Genomic DNA, 19,644 nt, shown 5'->3' on the forward strand with positions numbered 1-19,644 from the left:
TCCATTTCAATTAAAATGTTATCGCAACACTCTCTGTATAAATTTGCATTTAAAAATCCCGTCCGTAGCTCTGGACATTATATAAGTATTTTCATAGTTAAATCTACGTTTTAATTCTGCTATCACTTCTATTAACAAATTTTGAATTTGTAGCAAAAAAAAGCGTAGATAAACATCATGTTATCTAGTCTATAGAGTAATAATGTATTTAAAACACGTGCTTTTGAGAGAATCACATTTCTTCGGCAGATATTTCCTTTTTAAAAGATCATAGACTTTTAAAATAATACAAGATTGCTCCATAATGGTCCAATCGTTTTCATTGAGCTTTGATTCTGTTCCCAGAAGAGCGAGATCAGAAGTGATAGGCTCTTTGTTGGCTCTGAACCGGTCCAACATGAAGTGAATGAAGTTCTAGCGTGTGGATTCATCTAGTGTGAGCTTCAGTTCTCTATTGTTTAGATTTTTCTGCATTTAATTTTGCTTGTACAACGCAGTCGAATTATTTATGAAATAATTCACTATTTTTCTTACTTTATTAATCCGTCAAACATTGCGAGGGTTCCAAGTGGTATTATCTGCTCGAAATCTCAATATATTTGAAAAATGTTTATGTTTTATTCATTTATATTTTTTTGCTGTGTTATTTAATGATTTGCGAGGGCGCGCGAGGGCTCGCACGCCATACAAGTTCAAAGCCCTAAAGCCCTCGCATTAAAAAGCTTGCGAGCCTAGGCAGTTTTTTCGTCGCTAGTTGTAGCAGTTATAATAATAACACCCCGAGAACAGGTATAACATTGCAAAGTATAGCTTACTTAACGCCTCAATTTTGAGATTTTATTTTGAAAAAATAAAAAAAAATGGAAAAGTGATTTTTTCGACAAATAACACAGCATAAAATTAATAAAAAATAAATATTTTAAAATATTTTTAAAATATCTTAAGATTTCGAGCAGATGGTACTATTTGCAACCCTCGCAATGTTTGAAGGGAATGTTTGACAGGCTTAGCAGGCTCTGTTACTCGACGACTTCTCTATGATCTGGAATTGAAAGAAGATATGAAAATATTTAATACGGTAAATTTTCATACTTACAGTTGGTTTTGAACTGCAGTTCATCGAATCAGTATAGCTCTGCTTAACACTTACTCTATTTCAGGGCACGTAAAACGTTCCATTATTAACCAATATAAAGAAAATCCTATTCCATTGAAAGGATGGAGTTTAATCCAAGTGTAGGAATTGAACAGGAAACTTGTTTCGACGAAAAAGGAACTCGATGAGCTGGAAGAACGATTGAATGACACAGAATATTTCAACAACATTTCCCAGTGGCTGAATGAAATCAACACACGATGTGATAGCAAAAATAAAATGCACGAAGCTCGAGACATTGTGTTTGATCCCGTATTTGCAACGTGTAGTTGGCAATGTGGTCCACCAAACAACCTTAAAATACCAATAATGAAGTGTAGAAATATTTTTAATCTTTTTAAAAATATTGGAAGTATTGTAATTGCATAGTTTTTCTGCACTTGAAAGTCACATTATTGACATCTTGCAGTTAAAAGATAGCGTTGTTGGGCTAAACACTAAAGGGTTAGGAGCACCATCTAATTCATCAGGTTCAGCACCTATCTCTGTTCGGGAAACACCGTTGGCAGAAAGGCCATCACAATCAACAACCCAACCAATTTCACTCTCATCACCATTGCCTGCGTCACCATCTCGTGCAGCACCAACTCCACAGGTTATGGAGTCATCACCATCTCTACAGCATCTAAACCAAACGAATGACAATGAAAGAACACCACAGAGATCATCTCAGTCAGGGCAAAATAACACAAATCAACGTACAACACGACGCAAAAGAACAATAGCTGAATTGCAATTGCTAGAACAAAAGCATTATGGTCGAATTAAACAGCAGCAAAATATTATTCGCCAACAACAGCTAGATTTGGATAAGGAAAGACTAGATTTAGAAAAACAAAAATTTGAATTCGAAAAATAAATATAATTAAAAAATATGGAATTAAAACAAGCAAAGCTTGATCTAAAAAGAGGAGAATTGAATCTCACAAGGGAGTTAGCGTAGAAAGACCGCGAGTTAAAATTAACCATAGCCAAAATGGAGCTAGAGCTAGGGTATAAACAAATTAGTAAAGAATAAATGCGAACTTTAATGTAACCAATAAATACAATTCCTAACCCAATTTGTGATAACTTGTTTAGTCTCTACAATGCTCACACTTCTAACGCCGAGAAGATAGCCAGGCATGAAAAAGCAGCTCATTTACATATTAATCAGACGCTACTACAGCTTCGCCAGGCTACGATGCAATCTTTGAGCTTGGTCATCGAGTGTCATGCACATAACATTCACAGTTCATCGTGGCCTAGTGAGTTTGATTCATTTCATGACGGGGAGATATGTTGACATACATGTCATATAGCTTTATACCTAGTATAGCTTATACCGGGTCCACCATCGTCGTTTGACGCGGTTCATAGTGCTTCGTAAATTTTGGAGTGGCCTCAAAGGTATGCGCAAAAGTGTTAAAAAGTAACGATATAGTCACAGCCGGTATGATTCTGCTCGTAGGTTGATTCTGCTCGGTATGGATGTAGAAAAACATTGCTGATACGGGAATGGATCTTTCTGTACGATAACAAACACTCTCCTCTGTCCGTCCCATCTAAGAAGTTTAAAAATCCTCAGTATTAGTGTATTTAATTTCGCAAATAATGCATTATAGTTGAGGTTGATTGTATAACAAAGCAGCAAATTAATCTGATGCTATCTAATGCACACTGAGCATAATGTCATTGCTGATTCCACTCCAAATTATGCTCAACACATATGTTGTGCAATGCACTGCAAACATTTATGATTTTTCCACATTTTTCTGGTGCATAATTAAGGCAACCGTCTATACCATTAAGACATCTAAATCTCGATTTTAATATTCCTATAGTCATCTCTACGAGTATCTGGCCAGAGGAATGAGATGAGTTGAATAATGCTTCTTCAGAACCAGGATCAGGATCTCTATGTGGTCTACCAAGCCAAGGTTCTCCTGGGTACCTGGCGTTATCTGTGTTAAAATAGTAGTACTATAATTACGCAAGTCGGTATAGGTGTACTGATTTAAATTACCAAGTAATTTATCAATTATTCCGGTTCTGTGTAGTTCTTCGAAAAAAGCACTCCCCATGCTGTGCCCTCCCCTTACAAAAGCATCGTGATAGCTGCCTGGAAATTTGGCATTGATTGATCGTATGCAACATTTATGATCACAAATCTAGAATTAAACAAACCAGTATGTTACTTCATACCATAAAACCATTATTTATTTATTTATTTATTTATTTATTTATTTTTCATACACAACCGACGGACCATCGTGTCTAATCGGCAACCTTATAATTAAATTAATATATATATATATGACAATGATCATTTATAACATATAAATAGACCTCTAGCTAACATTAAATGTGACGTAGACGCAATTTCTCCTTGAACGTAGAAGTAGACATACTAAAATCGAACAAATCTAACACTTCATTGAACTCGAGGGACATACGTATAATGGGGTGTCCCTGGCTATGGTTGTTGCGGGTACGCGGTACACGGAGATGGAAATTGGATCTAAGAATCCGACAGGGAGCGAACAAATTGATGCTGGCTAGTAATGCCGGGGAATCGATCTCTCCGTTAAGGAGCCGGAATATGAAAAGGCATTGGGCGTTTTTACGTCGAGAGCAGAGTGGTTCAAGTCCGAGAAGCAGACACCGCTGATGGTAGGTGGGCCGAGCGTGGTGGGATTGCCATGGAAGGAGTCGAACCGCGTACCTGGTGAGTCTCCGTTGAATGGCTTCGAGGCGATTGATGTCACCAACACCAAGCGGGCACCAGATCGGACAGCAGTACTCCAGGCACGACCTTACGATGGCACAGAAGATAGACTTTACGCACATGGGATCGGTAAACTCGCTACAGGTCCGCGTAATTAAACCAAGTAGCTGATTTCCCTTCGCAACAACGCTATCAATGTGAGGGCGAAATGACATCTTCTGATCGAGTAGCACCCCCAGATCACGGATACATGTCGTGCGAGCCAAAGCCGTGTTGAGCATAGTGTATGTAAACGTGATGGGGTGACGGGCTCTGCTGAATGATATACACTGGCATTTATCAGCACACACTTGGAGGGCGTTTCTGCTGCACCAGCTATCCAGATTCTCAAGGATCGTTTGAAGGCGTACACAGTCACTGTCGTTTCTAACTGGAGCGAATATTTTTACATCGTCGGCGTACATTAGGTGTTGGCCTGGCGGTAAAACGAAAGATAGATCATTTATATAGATGAGGAAGAGTAGCGGTCCCAAATTACTCCCTTGAGGCACACCGGAGGAGCTGGTGAAGGAGTGAGAACGATGAGATCCTATGCTTATGTAGTACGAACGACCAGTTAAATAAGAACGCAGCCAGGTGATGTGCCAGTCCAGGAAACCGAGTTTTTTTAGCTTCGAGAGTAGAATATCATGAGAGATACTATCGAACGTCGCCCTGAAGTCGATATATACTGCATCAACTTGAGTACCACGATCCATGTTGTCGAAGCAGTAGCCAACAAATTCAGCAAGATTTGTGGTGGAAGATCTCCTTGGGAGAAATCCATGCTGAATAGGGCCCATATAGTTATGAACTGCTGTGAGTAGCGGATTGTATAGAATGAGCTCAAACACCTTTGCACAAGCGCATAGGGAAACAATGCCACGATAATTACTAGCATGAAGTCGACTGCCTTTTTTATGGATAGGAATCATTCGCGCGTGTTTCCAGGACTCAGGATACGTGCCACGCATAAGGGAATCATTAAATATTTTGGCAAGAATGGGTGCGAGTGATTGACGGCAGTGCTTCAATATGTATGCGGGAATATTGTCAGGTCCAGATGATGTAGATGGTTTTATATCGTTGAGTGTGCGCGCAATTAATGCTTCGTCAATTGTGGGTATAATAAAATCGATAGCATCCGATGGAGTATTGCAAGTGGCCTCTGCTAGTGTGTTAGGATTGTGAACAGGAAGGGTGAATGCATCAGCGAAACGATTGGGGAAAGTGTTGCAAATATCGGATGTATCAATACTAGTTTGGCCATTGTAGCTCATTGCCGGAGGGATACTTCTTATATTGCGCCGTTTGTTCCAGAAGCTCCAGAACCGTGTCGGCTTAGAAAACAGCTGCCTTTCAGTACGGCGAATGAAGGAGCGGTAGAGCACACGATTATGTCGACGATAATTGTTCAGTGCATCGAAAAAAATTCTCCTATGCAGCGATGATCTCGTTCTACTGTAATCCGCGTAGGCTTTTGATTTTATTTTTTTCAACCGTCTTAAAGATGCATTAGACCAATCGGGGCCAGACTTTCGTTGAGCAACAGGAACGCAGGAATTAATCGCTGAGCGCATAAAAACGCTAAAGCAATCGGTGGCTTCGTCGATAGTGGCAAAGTTGGAGCAGTCAAAATTGCGGTCAAACGACACAATAAGAGAATTCATACGTTCCACATTCGTTTTGAAGAAATTTCTATTGACTGTACTGCGAGTGTGACTGTTGGTGGTGTGGGATAGTTGTACGGGATAATAAATCATCATATCCAATGAAGGATGATGAAAGTCCTCACTGAGAAGTGGAATACTACAGTGAGTTATGTATGGGAGGAAGTTCTCTAGAGCCGAAGTACCATTCACAGAGTGCAGAGGTGTGATTGAGTCGCACAAAATATTGGTTGCGGCAAGGTTTGCGAAGACCAGATCTAATTGACGCCCAGATTGATTTGCAATACCACTCAACTGAAATAATCCGGTACTATGCAACCCATCAACGAAATCAGTATTAGCCACGGAATTGCATAAAGGTGCATAATGCATGACAGAATAACATGGAGAGCAATCGGTGGCTTCTGATGTATTAGTCAGCTCCCATCTGATATCAGGTTTATTGAAATCTCCGAAGACATACAATAAATCGCTCTCTTTAATGCGGCTTGAAATTTCACGTACACTATCATGTAAAGCGTTCATCACTGCGGGGTCATTCGCATGACTAGGCGGAATGTAAACAACGCCGATGTAAACAGAGACACCTGGCAGCAATGTTTTGATCCAAAGTTGTTCCAGTATGGTATTAGGCGATGCGATTTCACAAGTCGGTATTGAAGAGGAACAAGCAATTAAAACACCCCCACCGCGTGAGAGGGCACTGTTGGAAAGATTCCTATCGCACCTGTAGATATGATAGTGATCGTCAGTGAGGAGCGAAGAAGGTATGGACTGAGTAAGCCAAGTCTCGGTGAGAATGATAAAATCATATTCTGATTCTGATAGCGCCAGGCGAAGATTTGTAGTTTTCGTTCGTAGACCGCGTACATTTTGGTAGTAGATAGAGAGACTGGGATGAGCTGAGCGAGGTGCATCGCCGGATGCAGTGCAAGATTGCTATTCATCCGATGGGCCAGCGTCGGCAGATTCATCAGTCCGTTTAGCGTTTCGCTTCGGTCGTTTTTTAGGAGCGGCTAAGCATTCGGGAGGTGACCTGGTAGGTGTGGTGGAAACAAGCATTCGCTCATTAAGGTCAAGATGTGGTTCGTTTGTAAACAAAGCTGTGTCTGTAGTGGTCATGGCAGGTGAGGAAATCGTAACGGGCTGTGCGAGCGTATCTGTTGTAGTTGTTGTTGTAGTATCTGTTGAAGTAGTTGGCATCGCAGCACTCCCTCCAGAATGTGAGAGAGGATTATGATAAGTGTCGGTAGCGAGAGTAACGTTTTGATCGAGCATCGAATTTGATTCAGTTATTGCACAGGTATTAGTGTTATAATTATTGGTCCGATAGTCACGGAACTCACGGTACGTTAGAGCGGAGGGCCATGTCTCAGGTGAGAGAGCCTTGCTGCGTAGAGTGACGGGTATGCCCACCTTAAATGAGACAAATGAGAGTGTACTGGTGTCAGCGCCAAATTTCGTCAGACGGTGAACGAACACATCCCGCTTGTCGAGTGCTAGACGTACTTGCACCATGTGTGAGATTTGCTCAGTGGTGACCGATGGGGCAAAGCGTGTGAAGAATAGCCACATTCGCGTGTCAGTGTGTGGAATGATATCCAATGAATCCGAGTCAAGTGGCGATCCGGATCCTCTAAGTAGTGGTGATAGCGGCTTAATAGGTGGTGGCATGGTAGTGTTGGACGACGATCCGCTCGCACTTACACTAAATGAAGCGGCCAAGGATGGAAACTGTTGTGACGATGAAATATTGTTTACCCCTGAAGTAAACAATCCTGGATTCGATGATGCTGGTTTGCGATGAATGGGTTGTTGTGACGGCAATTCAGTGGCGATGTTCGACGAAAACAGACAAGAACGGATCTCGTCCTTAAGCACTTTCAGGAGCTCGCGCTTATTATCTGTGTATGTATCTGTGTATTATCTGTGTATTTTACACATGATTCCACATCGGAAGTTCAAACCAACATAACGTTGAGGCTGTAAAATCGTTTTCGATTGATGTACAATAAAGGTCGGTGGTGTGGTTTTTTTTTTTAATTTTTATGTGTGTACCATTGATGCACATGGTAATGTTGGCAATGCCTGTTTTGCGGTGGAAATATTCCTTGGAATTATTTCTTTCGTCCTCATTCATCGTCAATGAAATCCAATCACCGAGAAGGGATTCAAGTGGAGGCAAAGCATCACGCAGTGTTTCTGAAAACGAAGCCTGTGCTATTGCACAATGAAAATCCTTGCCGATCCCGTGTTGGTATCGTCCCTCTGCAAAAAATTTGAGACATGCGACTAATTTTTGTTTCGCCCTTATACCGAAAGTATTAGCGCGCTTTTCGGCTCTAGCGAAGGTCCAACATTACTGTGCAAGTAGGTAAAAATTTCCTTCGTTACCCGGAAATTGTGAACAAAGCTAAAACGAAACAATTGAATGTAAGCTAGGGTTCGTATTGTTTTTTTTTTGTATTTTACTTACACCTCATCGGTTAAATTGAACGGATCTATGTTGTTGCGAAAATGCTTTCGAACCAGCCTTAAATTTCTCTTTTTTTCGGCTTGAGGATCAACCGGAAAACGTATGAAATTCATTGCTTTGGCTAAAGAGTAGAGAAGGCCCTACAAGTTTTGCTTGCACGCAACTTGGATGCAAGTGAGCAAAAAGTACGGCAGGTGTCGGCCATCTTTTTTTTTATTCGGGCATGATTTTTGTGCTATGCGCATAGCATAGCCATCGGCGCCTAAGGGTTTGAAGCGGTTGAAATATTTCGCATACATTTTCATGAAATTTTTCACATTTGAAAAAAATCATCGTTATGGCGTTTAAATCGTATTCAGTTGCAGACTTTCCCAATGTGTTGATGCTTTGTTTATGCTGTTTTTAAAAGTTAGATATTTTAGGAAAATAACTGAAAATAGATTGGAATATCTTTTTCTTCGCTTAAGCGGTATTTATTTATTATGTTTAAAAACGAACGTTCCGGTTAGGGCCCGGATAATCGCGCCAACTGAATTGGTTGATCTGTGATACCACTGTGCAAATTGACAGCATAGCACCATTGTTGTTTATAAAATCGTTTGCTGTGTAAACATTGCAAATTATCAAATTCAGAAGCGCTTTGTACATTATAAACTAAGTTATATAATGCCCTATTTGATTGCATCTGGTAAAATATTCCTCGTTTACTTGCAGATAATTACGTACTCCCAAATTAAACATCCGGTCGTCAATTTATAATAAAAGTTGAGACTGATCATCTAAATCAAGTTTGTTCAGAACTGAAGCGGTTGAACCAATCCCGAAAATGACTGTATCAATGTATCAATGTAATCACAATTCGTGATATCTTCATTCAACTTTATGGTGACAAATAATCATTCCTCTTAATAATCGTATAAAAACGCTTGCGGCTACAACATATTCTACAACAAACCTTACACGCCAAACAAAGTTAGACATATGAGTAACGATAAGTACCGTCGTTAATTTTTCGCTATCAAGCAATAATTTACCTTTGTTCTTTTTAGGATTTAGGTGTGAATATACATTGCTGTGTGACAAGTGGTTTTTTTTAACTTGGACGATTGTATGGGTATAGCAAAACTCTTTTCAAAAAAACATGGAAACAGGCCAAACACGAAAATATTTATACATGGTCCATAATGCAAACTGGATGGGTGGATACTTACGAATCAAATTGGTCATTAAGGCTATATTTAACAAATAGCGCTATATGAATATGTCACAGTTTTTTTTTTTATCTTGGCTCACAGCAGCTGATTATAAAGATTCGTCATCCTTATTCTAACTGCCCGTTAGATTAAGATGATGATCCAATGGAGCGTTTGGTCTCAAAGCAGCTTTTGCAAACGCCGAATATGTAGCGTTCGATCACTTAATCCGCATAACCGATATAAAATAGGTAATACAGCTGTAGCTGAGGCTGGATAACCTACGGCTTGTAACATCTCGTACTGCTCGTTAACTCGTGAGGCGAGCATTTATGTACAGGTCAAAGAAATTGCCTCATCACTCAGAAAGAAAGAACTCATCACTCCTCATACGTTATCCAAATCATATCACATAGATCACATCACCCAGCGTTGAACGGCGTTAGACCTAATTGAAACGAATGTTTTCTCCACATCCCTTCGTAACGTAATCCCTTCTTGTGTAAGGAGTGCAACTCAGAAGACTGCTTGATGCTGTTTTCAAAATGGGGTCAGAAAGTGATCCATTGTGTTTTCTAAAAGGTGTTAGTTACACGTACGTATGTTCTTTAGAACTACCTTTGATTTGTTAGCGCAAAAGAAATGCGTCGCTTCTTTCCATCGAGGATAACCATATGCATAAATCCAACGCCTCCGACGGCTCCGACGGCTCCGACGGCTACGACGGCTGCAACGGCTCCAACGGCTCCGAAGGCTCCGGACGGCTCCGGACGGCGCCGACGGCTCCGACAGCTCCGGACGGCTCCGAATGCTCCAGCTGTCGACTAGTGGCTCCGGACGGCTCCGACGGCTCCGGGCGGAATCGACCGTTTGAATTATTCGGAATCGGAGCCGGAGTAGCATTGCTCGGAAGCGATTCCGAACCGTGGGTGCGATTCCGGTGACCCATCATGTGTATATCGTGAAATTTGCGTATGTTTTTCCACGATAGCTAGATGTCCGAACAAAGTCTCTACGCATGACATAAAAAAAGGATTTAACTGCGAATGTATCGTCCAGGGCGCGTGCAAGAGACGCATCACTGTCCTGTGGAGTACTACTCAGGAGGCTCGAGATGCTAAAATTATATTTGCGAATGTTGTCACAATAATGATAAGAATGAATACATGTATGTTTTCTTAAAAATGTAATGTTTTATATTTTATGCTTTTTTTTTAATATTTTATGATTTGCAAATGATGATCAAAACAGCATGTATGTACATATTCGTAGAAAACTTTTATTGTTTACAAAATGTGCAAAGTACGTTGAAAATTACAACGTTATTATTAAAATTAAATACGTCAATTAATGTATAAATACATATGTAAATCCATCACTTAATCCAAAACTCGAACTGCCTGAGAGCGAGAGAACAGTACGATGTGTAGTTCGTGTATAGTTCGCCAATAAAAAAGTAAAACGTTTTATGTTCTATTATTTAATCTGTTTTTTTTTTTTACAAAGTTATTATCTATTAAGTTACACATTACATTCAGTTCGGATTGTTGATCTCGTTGTTGTATTGTGGACTAGAATGAACTTCTAATTGTTTTCCTCTAAAGCCGGGATTCCTCTCCCTACCTACCAAGACGGTGGGCACTCATGCTCGTTAGCCGATGAGAGATTGCTCTCTCGGAAAGCGCACCAAAGCGGAACAGCGGAATAACGCATCCAATACAACTGTAGCAGGTGGAAATCTTAAGGACGAATTTCGGATAAAAAGAAAATAAAAATTACCACGCAGTGTCTGCAGACATTTTTTTTCAAATCACGTCACGTTCGAACCATCGATCGCACTTTTATTATCTAATAGTAATGTCACGGTCGTGGGGGTGAGGCAGATTATGTTTCCGAGTTGCGCGATTGGGCGCCCATCGGCGTCAGCAGATTGGTCGGTAGAGGGCGGATCATTCGACGGGCATGGCGTTGGGTGACCGATCGTGTCGTTGACGGTGCCGTGCTGTTAGCTCAACGCGAGCCCCAAGTGTTGAACCTTACGCTATGCTGTAACTGTGCTGATCGTGCAATTGGGCTGTGGGTTCAGCTGTGGCAGCTTTGTTCTTCGGACAGCATACCACCGATGATTCGTACGACGCGTGCTGACATTTGTCGCAACAATAGAAATAGGTCGCTGGGGCCTGGTAGAAGAAATAATATGGCACGTTAATGGTTAAAATTACTAATCATGTGCTATGAAGGACTCACCATATTCACGATATTACGATTCCGATACCGCAGCAGAGGAAGAAAACGTTGAGCAGCTTAGATGTATCTGTAAGCAATATAAAAGAAAATGTGTCATATATTATGACTACAAGAGCAATTGTTTTTCTTATTATTAGTATTAACCACGTACCGTTTGCCACTCACTCCGCACGCCGCATACATCATATAAAACCGTCCTTGGTGAGAGTGTCGGCAGGACATGGTTCTGAGATGGATTGGTGGTTCGATGTCGCACATAAAAGTTACTGAAAAAAATAGTTACAATAATTAGTTTGTTATAAAATGGAACGTAAGTATTATTGCAACCTACCTTTGTTTTGCTGCAAGCAAAACTATAAATGTATCCGTTGATCGACAGCAAAACGGTGATCTGAAACAACAAACAAAAAACATAATACCCCCGCCCCAGTTGGTATACAATAGTTGCACATTTTGTGCAACAGTTGTAGTCCAGCCAGCACCACGTGGAGGTTGGGGTCGGAGTTCTGAAAATGTGTGAGCATGATTATTTTAATCGTGCTTAAAACACTTCTCAGCATTTGCTAGCCACCTTGAATGATAAAATGTGATTAAAATAGTCGTAAAAAAATAAATGGATCTTGGTCCCTATGCTGGTCCTAAGCTGGGCCTACTCAGCTTTTAAGGCGAGCAGAATGCTTTCAAAAACATTCGTACTACACCGTTTGAATTCGTACTCTCTGATGTACGAGATCAACGTCTTCTTGTTTGTTCCCTTGCTTCTCAAAAATGGCTTAATTTTACCCCATAAATTTTCTATAGTCTGTGTATGAATTTCCCTATCTTCTGGATTTAAAAAACTAACTGAATGATTCACCTTTTTATGCACGTATCCATAATCCTCGAGAGTGTCGTATGCTCTCCAACAATCGGTCATGATTGTGGTGCCCCAATCAACACTCTCGAGGATTAGGTCGTGCAAATTTTCCCTAGTTCTCCTACCGACTATCTCTAAGAAAATTTCTTTACTTTCCCTACAAATACCCCCTACCAACCATAGCTCCCCAGTCCTTGGTAATCAGCCTCGGTTGTACTTACGTCTTACGATGAGGGACTCATCGATCTCCACCGTTAGTCCTGGGCCTCCTATCAGCCGGCTATTCTCCTCAACATACGCACTACATTTTTCCCTACGAAGCTTAAACCATTCGTTAACCGTTTTGCGGCTAACACCTGACTCGGCCCTAGTACGCTTTACGTGCGAGTTTTGCGACCACTCGAAGGTAATGCGGAGAAGTTGTGCAAGCGACAATCTTGAGTTTTGGAACACACTACCCTTTCGGATAGAGCATTCCGAACCTTCACAATTGTCGTTTGCACAAATCCATTTGTACGCATTCCTTCTTTGCGTACCTCGCAAAACCATCGAGTGGTGGCACTTCTCACATTCCTGTTCTGTCCTTAACAATCCTTCATCCTGCATCAGTCGCACTACCTGTTGCCTATCCTGCGTTAAAACCGCTAACTGCCCTATCGACTTAACCTGGCTAAGCTCGCTCATTTCTTTATCTAAATTTCTTTCTTTCCTCTCTGCTCTACACTTTTATAAAATAAAATTTCCGATAAATGCCGAATAAATCACCGCTATGGTTTTCAAATTTCCTAAACAATTAAAAAAAATCGCACAAAACTCCAAAAACACAGTTTAACACCAATCCAAAAAACACCTTTGCTCGCGATGCTTTGGCTGTGATTTATTGGTGAAGCACAACCGATTGTTTACATTGTGATTTAACGGTTTAACTGTCAAAACATGCAAATGACCCTATTGCCCTAACTTTAACCCCCGGGTAATTAACTGATAAATTAACTGATAAACTGATAAAATGCGCCGCAACAAAATTTGCGCGAGCTAACGTAAAATCCAAAGGTAGCTAAGAGCGATCCAAACGTAGCTGAAAAAGATCCAAACGTAGCTGACAACGATTCAGACGTAGTTGATTGCGATCCATTCTCATGGATTGCGGTACATAGCAACCGGATAACGATTCAGAGGAAAGTGAGAACAGGTGTAATTAAAAAAATAAATCGGACGATACCAACAAATTGTGGGAACAAACCAAACATATAAAAGATACGACGAATAAATCGTTAGACGAGCCCAAAAAATTATGGGAACCAACAAATAAACCGGGGCCGGTCTGGTGATACAGTCGTCAACTCGTAGGACTTAACAACATGTCCGTCATTGGTTCAAGCCCTGAATGGACCATGTCCCCATACATAGGACTGCCTAATCTGTGAAGGTAATCAATGTGTCACAGAAAGCCAAATCTATGAGTGGTACAGGCAGGCCTTCGCCGACAACGGTTGTTGTTCCAAAGAAGAAGAGGAAGATTCGATAAACCGTAGGAAATACTGTAATAGTGTAAATAAATGACTACAAAAAAAATAACATGACTGCTTACAAAAAGCAAACTCACATTCGTTTGTCTCACTTTAGAGCTTTGATTTTTCATTCGAAAGTGAGATGTTGTTTTCAAATGGATATCTAGCACCACACAAACTAAGCGCTAGGCATCGATCTTTTGTCGGTTAAGAATTGCTCAATTTACCGGGTCACTCGATGCTTTATTCAATTTAAATCATGCTCCAGTTAGCTATGGAGCTCAAAAATGATTTTTATGTTTTTATTGAAAAACTAGGAATGAATTAATATTTTAAACAATGTGGCAGCTATGCTAAAACGAATGGCGGGTCTTTTGATTCGTTTTTTGTCTATCTTCGACGTTTCAATAAGCTCTTCCATCTTTTTGACTTCCATGCCTCCTTGAACTCACATACTTTACATCGAATCACCTTTTGTTTCTATTTCTTAAGACCAGTCTGTTTTTTATGTTAGTCTTAATTTTTGTTTAACTAACCATGGCTGACACATACATTACATGAACAAACAAAATTTACTGAAACATTGACAGTCATTTTCATTAACAGAAAATTCAAATCAAAACTGGTAACAAAGGGAGTGAGATACAGAATTTACCACTATTCAAAACAGATCACAATAATAAATATCAACATGACTGTATGTAGAAGAATAAACCTTTGTGTTAAACATTTTCGTTTTGTTATATCATTTAAATTATAAAAGCGATTTATTGACCATTTCATAAGGATACCATAAATTAGTTTTTTATTCATTTTCTTTTTTGAACTGCACTAGTCACTGAGCTACGTAATATAATTAATAGGGTAATTATAAAAGGTATTAGGGTGTGCACATTTTAAACAACGCATTTCCCATGTGCCTCTAAAATACAAAATACTCATGAGGCCCACTTACTGATGCTGATTATGACGCTAAAACAGTCTTTAATTTCATCAGATCCGACACCTGTCCGGGTACAGATTTTGGTCTCATACCGGTCCTAGAAATGCTACCAAACCTGTACCGGTTTTAGAACTAACCCCATACCGATCGTACTACCAAAGACGATAAGTTGATCCCGAACTCATTCCATAAACATACACTGAATACATATCTGTCCTGGACAGTCGCAATCCAGCTCCGATCGAGAGCAGACGTAAATTTGCTGATCTCTAATCTGATAAGCGATCGATAGCGATAGAATCACAAAAAAATACTAACAAGCAGCAGGTGTCCCGTTCCTACCAACAAGATGAGGGGGAGAGGAAGACACAAAGGTAAAAGGTTAAGACCAATACCAAGAAACAGAAATCGTTCATACGACGATTCACGCGTTAGATCGGATCGTTCCGAAAACAGCTACGCGCTACTAAGCGAGTGTGAAGATACACCAGCAAAGCTTCAGGACGCTGTCCCGAAAACCACTACTACAAAAAACTCCACCAGTGCGACGGTAACGAACAAAGTGCCACCTATTGTCGTTAAAAGTTCGTCCGTACATTTTGTGCATAAGCGTGTAATAGAAGCAGGTGTAGTGAGGTACAGCACCAAACAGACAAACAACGGGACCAATGTTCAGGTCACTAACACAAGCGATTACCGAAGCGTGATAAAACACCTACAAAACAGCAATGTTGCATATCATACTTATCAACTAGATGAAGAAAAATCTACAAAAACCGTTTTGTATGGCCTACACGATCTCCCAACCGATGAAGTGATGGAGATCTTAAAAGAAGAGAATTTGCAACCAACCAGTATAAAAAAGTTACAGATCAGGCAAAAACGATACGATGATCAAGCAGTATACCTACTGCACTTTCCGGCGGGTACAATATCCATGAATCTTCTCAGAACCATCCCTGCTCTAGATCACTGTGTAGTGAAATGGAGCTATTTTTCGAAAAGAGCCGGACCGATGCAGTGTAAACGTTGCCAACTGTACGGGCACGGTGCGAATAATTGTAATCGCGTCGCTAGATGCAACAAATGTGCTGACGATCATAATTCGTCAGTGTGCCCACTCACAGCTGGGTCATCTTCAAGTGATGGCAAAGTGCCAGAGCACAAACTGAAATGCGCGAATTGCGGCGGTAACCATACAGCTACTTTCAGCGGATGTCCTAAACGTCCCGCTGCCAATCTACCTAAAGAACCGAAACGTACAACTTCTTTCAACATGGAAAAAAATAGCTTTCCTGCTCTACCACAGACAAAAACAATTCAGGGATGGAAACAACTTGAACAAAACCCAGTCAAATTTGTAAATTTCAGACAAAATGAAACCGCGTCAGGCGAACTTTTTAATTCTTCGGAAATAATTCCAATTGTAGGCGAAGTTTTTCAGAAGCTACAAAAGTGCAAAACAAAGCAGGATCAAATAACAGTGATCTTTGAGGTAGTTGCTAAATTTTGTTTCCCGTGATGGATTGCCCAGACAATTTTAATATTTCCTACTGGAATGCTAATGGCATTGCCAACAAAAAGATGGATTTAATGTACTATTTAAGCCGATATGATATTGATGCTGTATTGATTGTTGAGACATTTCTGAAACCAGTGCACGCTTTTTCTATTCCGAATTATATAGTATATAGAGTTGATAGATTATCGGGACCAAAAGGTGGTGTTCTAATAGCGATCAAATGCAATTTTAGACACCAATTGCTAAAACATAATAAACTAGGGATAATTGAAACATTAAGTGTTAAAGTGCTCACTAGACTAGGAGAATTTACTTTAATAGCAGCATATCACCCAGGTAAAAATACCAACTTAGTTACCTTTCAACAAGATATCAAGAAACTTTCAGCGCGAAACGACAACTATTTCATCTGTGGCGATTTTAATGCGCGACATAAATCATGGAATTGTGTCTCTACAAATGCAGCCGGAAAACTCCTTTTTGCTGAAGCACAAAAAGGTAAATTTTCTATACATTTCCCAGATAAACCAACATACATTCCTATCGACCCCACAAGAAATACTTCAACGTTGGACTTAATGCTAACAAAAAATCTGTATACAATATCGAAATTACGAACTATCACTGCTCTCACTTCGGATCATTTGCCAGTTACATTCAGTATAAAACATTCATCAGCTAATTTTGTTTCCAACAAAGGTATTTATAATTACAAAAAAGCAGACTGGAATATTTTCAAAAATATTATAAATAATAGTATCGACTTGACCACAATACACCCAAATGACATAATTAACGCTACACAAATCGATGATATGCTACATAACTTAACCTCACTTATTACAACAGCTAAACAAAGTGCCATTCCGAAAGTAATTCCTGGAAAATATAACATTATCATTCCAGATTACATTATTGCTCTAATTAAACTAAGAAATAAATACAGGAAGAAATGGCAAAGACACAGACGTAATATTACCTTTCGGAATTATTATCATGCACTTAAAACAGAGATAGAGCAGCAAATGTCGCTAGCCCGTAACAGAGCTTGGTCTGATACATTAAAAAGTATAAATACACAACAAAATAATACAAATAACCTATTCAAATTTGTAAAAATAGTTAAAAACAAGCAACATACTATTCAAACGCTAAAGCTAGGAAACAACATCTTCCTAACAGCCACTGAAAAATGTAACGCCCTCAAAACACATTTTGAAAACTCTCATTACTTAACTTACAACACAAATAGTCCAATGGAAAGGAAAGTTACAAAAAACAATAGAATTTTCTTTGCGAGAAACCAAAATCACTCCTTGGATCCAGGTTACTTGGTTAAACCAAAATTACTCATGAACATAATCAAAAATCTTAAAAATAAAAAATCAGCAGGCTGTGACGAAATTAACAACACAGAGATTAAAATGCTTCCTAAAAAGGCAGTACTCTACCTCAAAATAATATTTGATAGTTGTCTTAAACTAGGATACTTTCCTTCACAATGGAAAAAAGCAAAAATAGTGGCTATTCCAAAACCCGGAAAAGATCATTCTAATCCTGGAAACTACAGACCAATATCCCTTCTGAGTTGCATAGGTAAACTTTTTGAGAAAATTATTGCACGCAATATACGTTCTCATACAGACATTAACAATATCATCCCACAGTCACAATTTGGTTTTCAACCCGAAAAATCAACAACTCATCAGATACATAGACTCAAAAATTATATTATAGAAAATCGGAATAGAAAAAGATCTACTGGTTTAGTTTTGTTAGATACTGAAAAAGCTTTCGATTCCATTTGGCATGACGGCCTGTTATATAAATTAATTCAATATAATTTTCCTACGTATATTATAAAAATAATTCAGTCCTTTCTCAGCAATCGAAAAAGTTCAGTTCATATTGGGCACACTAAATCAAATTTCTTTAAACCCATAGCGGGAGTACCACAAGGTAGTATATTATCGCCAATACTATTTAATATATTTATTTCTGACATTCCCTCTACAAACAACTGTACAAATTATCTATATGCAGACGACCTAGCAATCGCGGCTACGGCCAGAAGTCCGAGCTCAATAATCAAAGCCTTAAATGGCACATTAAAAGCATACGCCAAGTTCTGCAATAGATGGAAGCTTAAAACAAACGCAAATAAATCTGAGGCAATCTTCTTCACGAGAAACACTAGTTTACGCAAATTACCTAGTAATGAAGTTAGCTTTATGCAAGGAAACATTACATGGAAAGATCAAGTTAAATACCTTGGAGTACATTTAGAAAAACGCATGACATTTAAAACCCACATAGAAAAACAATTAGAAAAAGTAGACAAATTACTAAAAATTTTATATCCTTTCCTAAATAGGAAATCAAAACTAAATTTGCAAAACAAAAAATTAGTTTACACGGCTTATATACGCCCGATTCTGACGTACGCAGCGCCGGCATGGATTAGTTGTGCGTACTCTCATAGAAAAAAACTTCAAGTTAGACAAAACAAAATATTAAAAATGATCATGAACTTACCACCTTGGCATAACACAAACGATTTACACAAAAGAAGTAATTTAGTAAAAATGGAAGAATTTATAGGAAATTTAAATGTAAATTACGCAAACAAATGTCGCCAGAGCTCAATTAGCATAATTAATCAACTAGTTGAACATCGTATCTAAGCATAAAATATGAGTTTATAATTTTCTGTACAAAGCTCTCCTCTTCTCTATCTAGTTAAGGATTAGGTCTAGCAAATGTAGGTTAAGATATAGGTTAGATATATATGTTTTTAGGTTAAGTCTAAAATTGCATGGGTTTTTTTTGCACTTTTCCCATATACTCAGATTTAAAATCAGCAAACAACATATATTCTACTCAGCTATGCTATAAAAATTCCCGATTATTGAGGAGAGCACATTGCGTACCCAATGTTAAAGAACGTTCGATTCTATATGTATTTTTTTTTCTTATATCCACAATAAACATCTCTACTACTACTACTACTATCTGTCCTGGAAATGATCCTGACCCAATTTTTATCCTGGAAGCTTTTTCTATCGTTTCTAGAACTGACTAACCCATAGTGGCCATGGAACTGATTCCAATTATATATCAGAACTGAAACTGATCCTGACACCATAATGGGTTATGACCAGACATGGAGCTAACAAGTGCAGTGGTTTTCCTTTTTGTTTATTTGTTGATGCAACATCGGTGGATCTTGCGATAGTTACTGACCATCAGGCTGTGTCAGGGGTCTCCAAACTACGGCTCGCGGGCCGCATGCGGCCCTCGAGAGCCTATAATGCGGCCCGCGGT

At 39.3% G+C, this 19,644-nt stretch overlaps 1 pseudogene; it reads right to left on the reverse strand.

The window, feature by feature from the left end:
- Positions 1-2,701: 2,701 nt before the first annotated feature.
- LOC133390962 (putative nuclease HARBI1) overlaps positions 2,702-19,644 on the reverse strand; it is a 30,431-nt pseudogene continuing 13,488 nt past the window's right edge.

Source organism: Anopheles gambiae, chromosome 2 (genome assembly GCF_943734735.2).
Source record: "Anopheles gambiae chromosome 2, idAnoGambNW_F1_1, whole genome shotgun sequence".
NCBI classification, from domain to species: domain Eukaryota; kingdom Metazoa; phylum Arthropoda; class Insecta; order Diptera; family Culicidae; genus Anopheles; species Anopheles gambiae.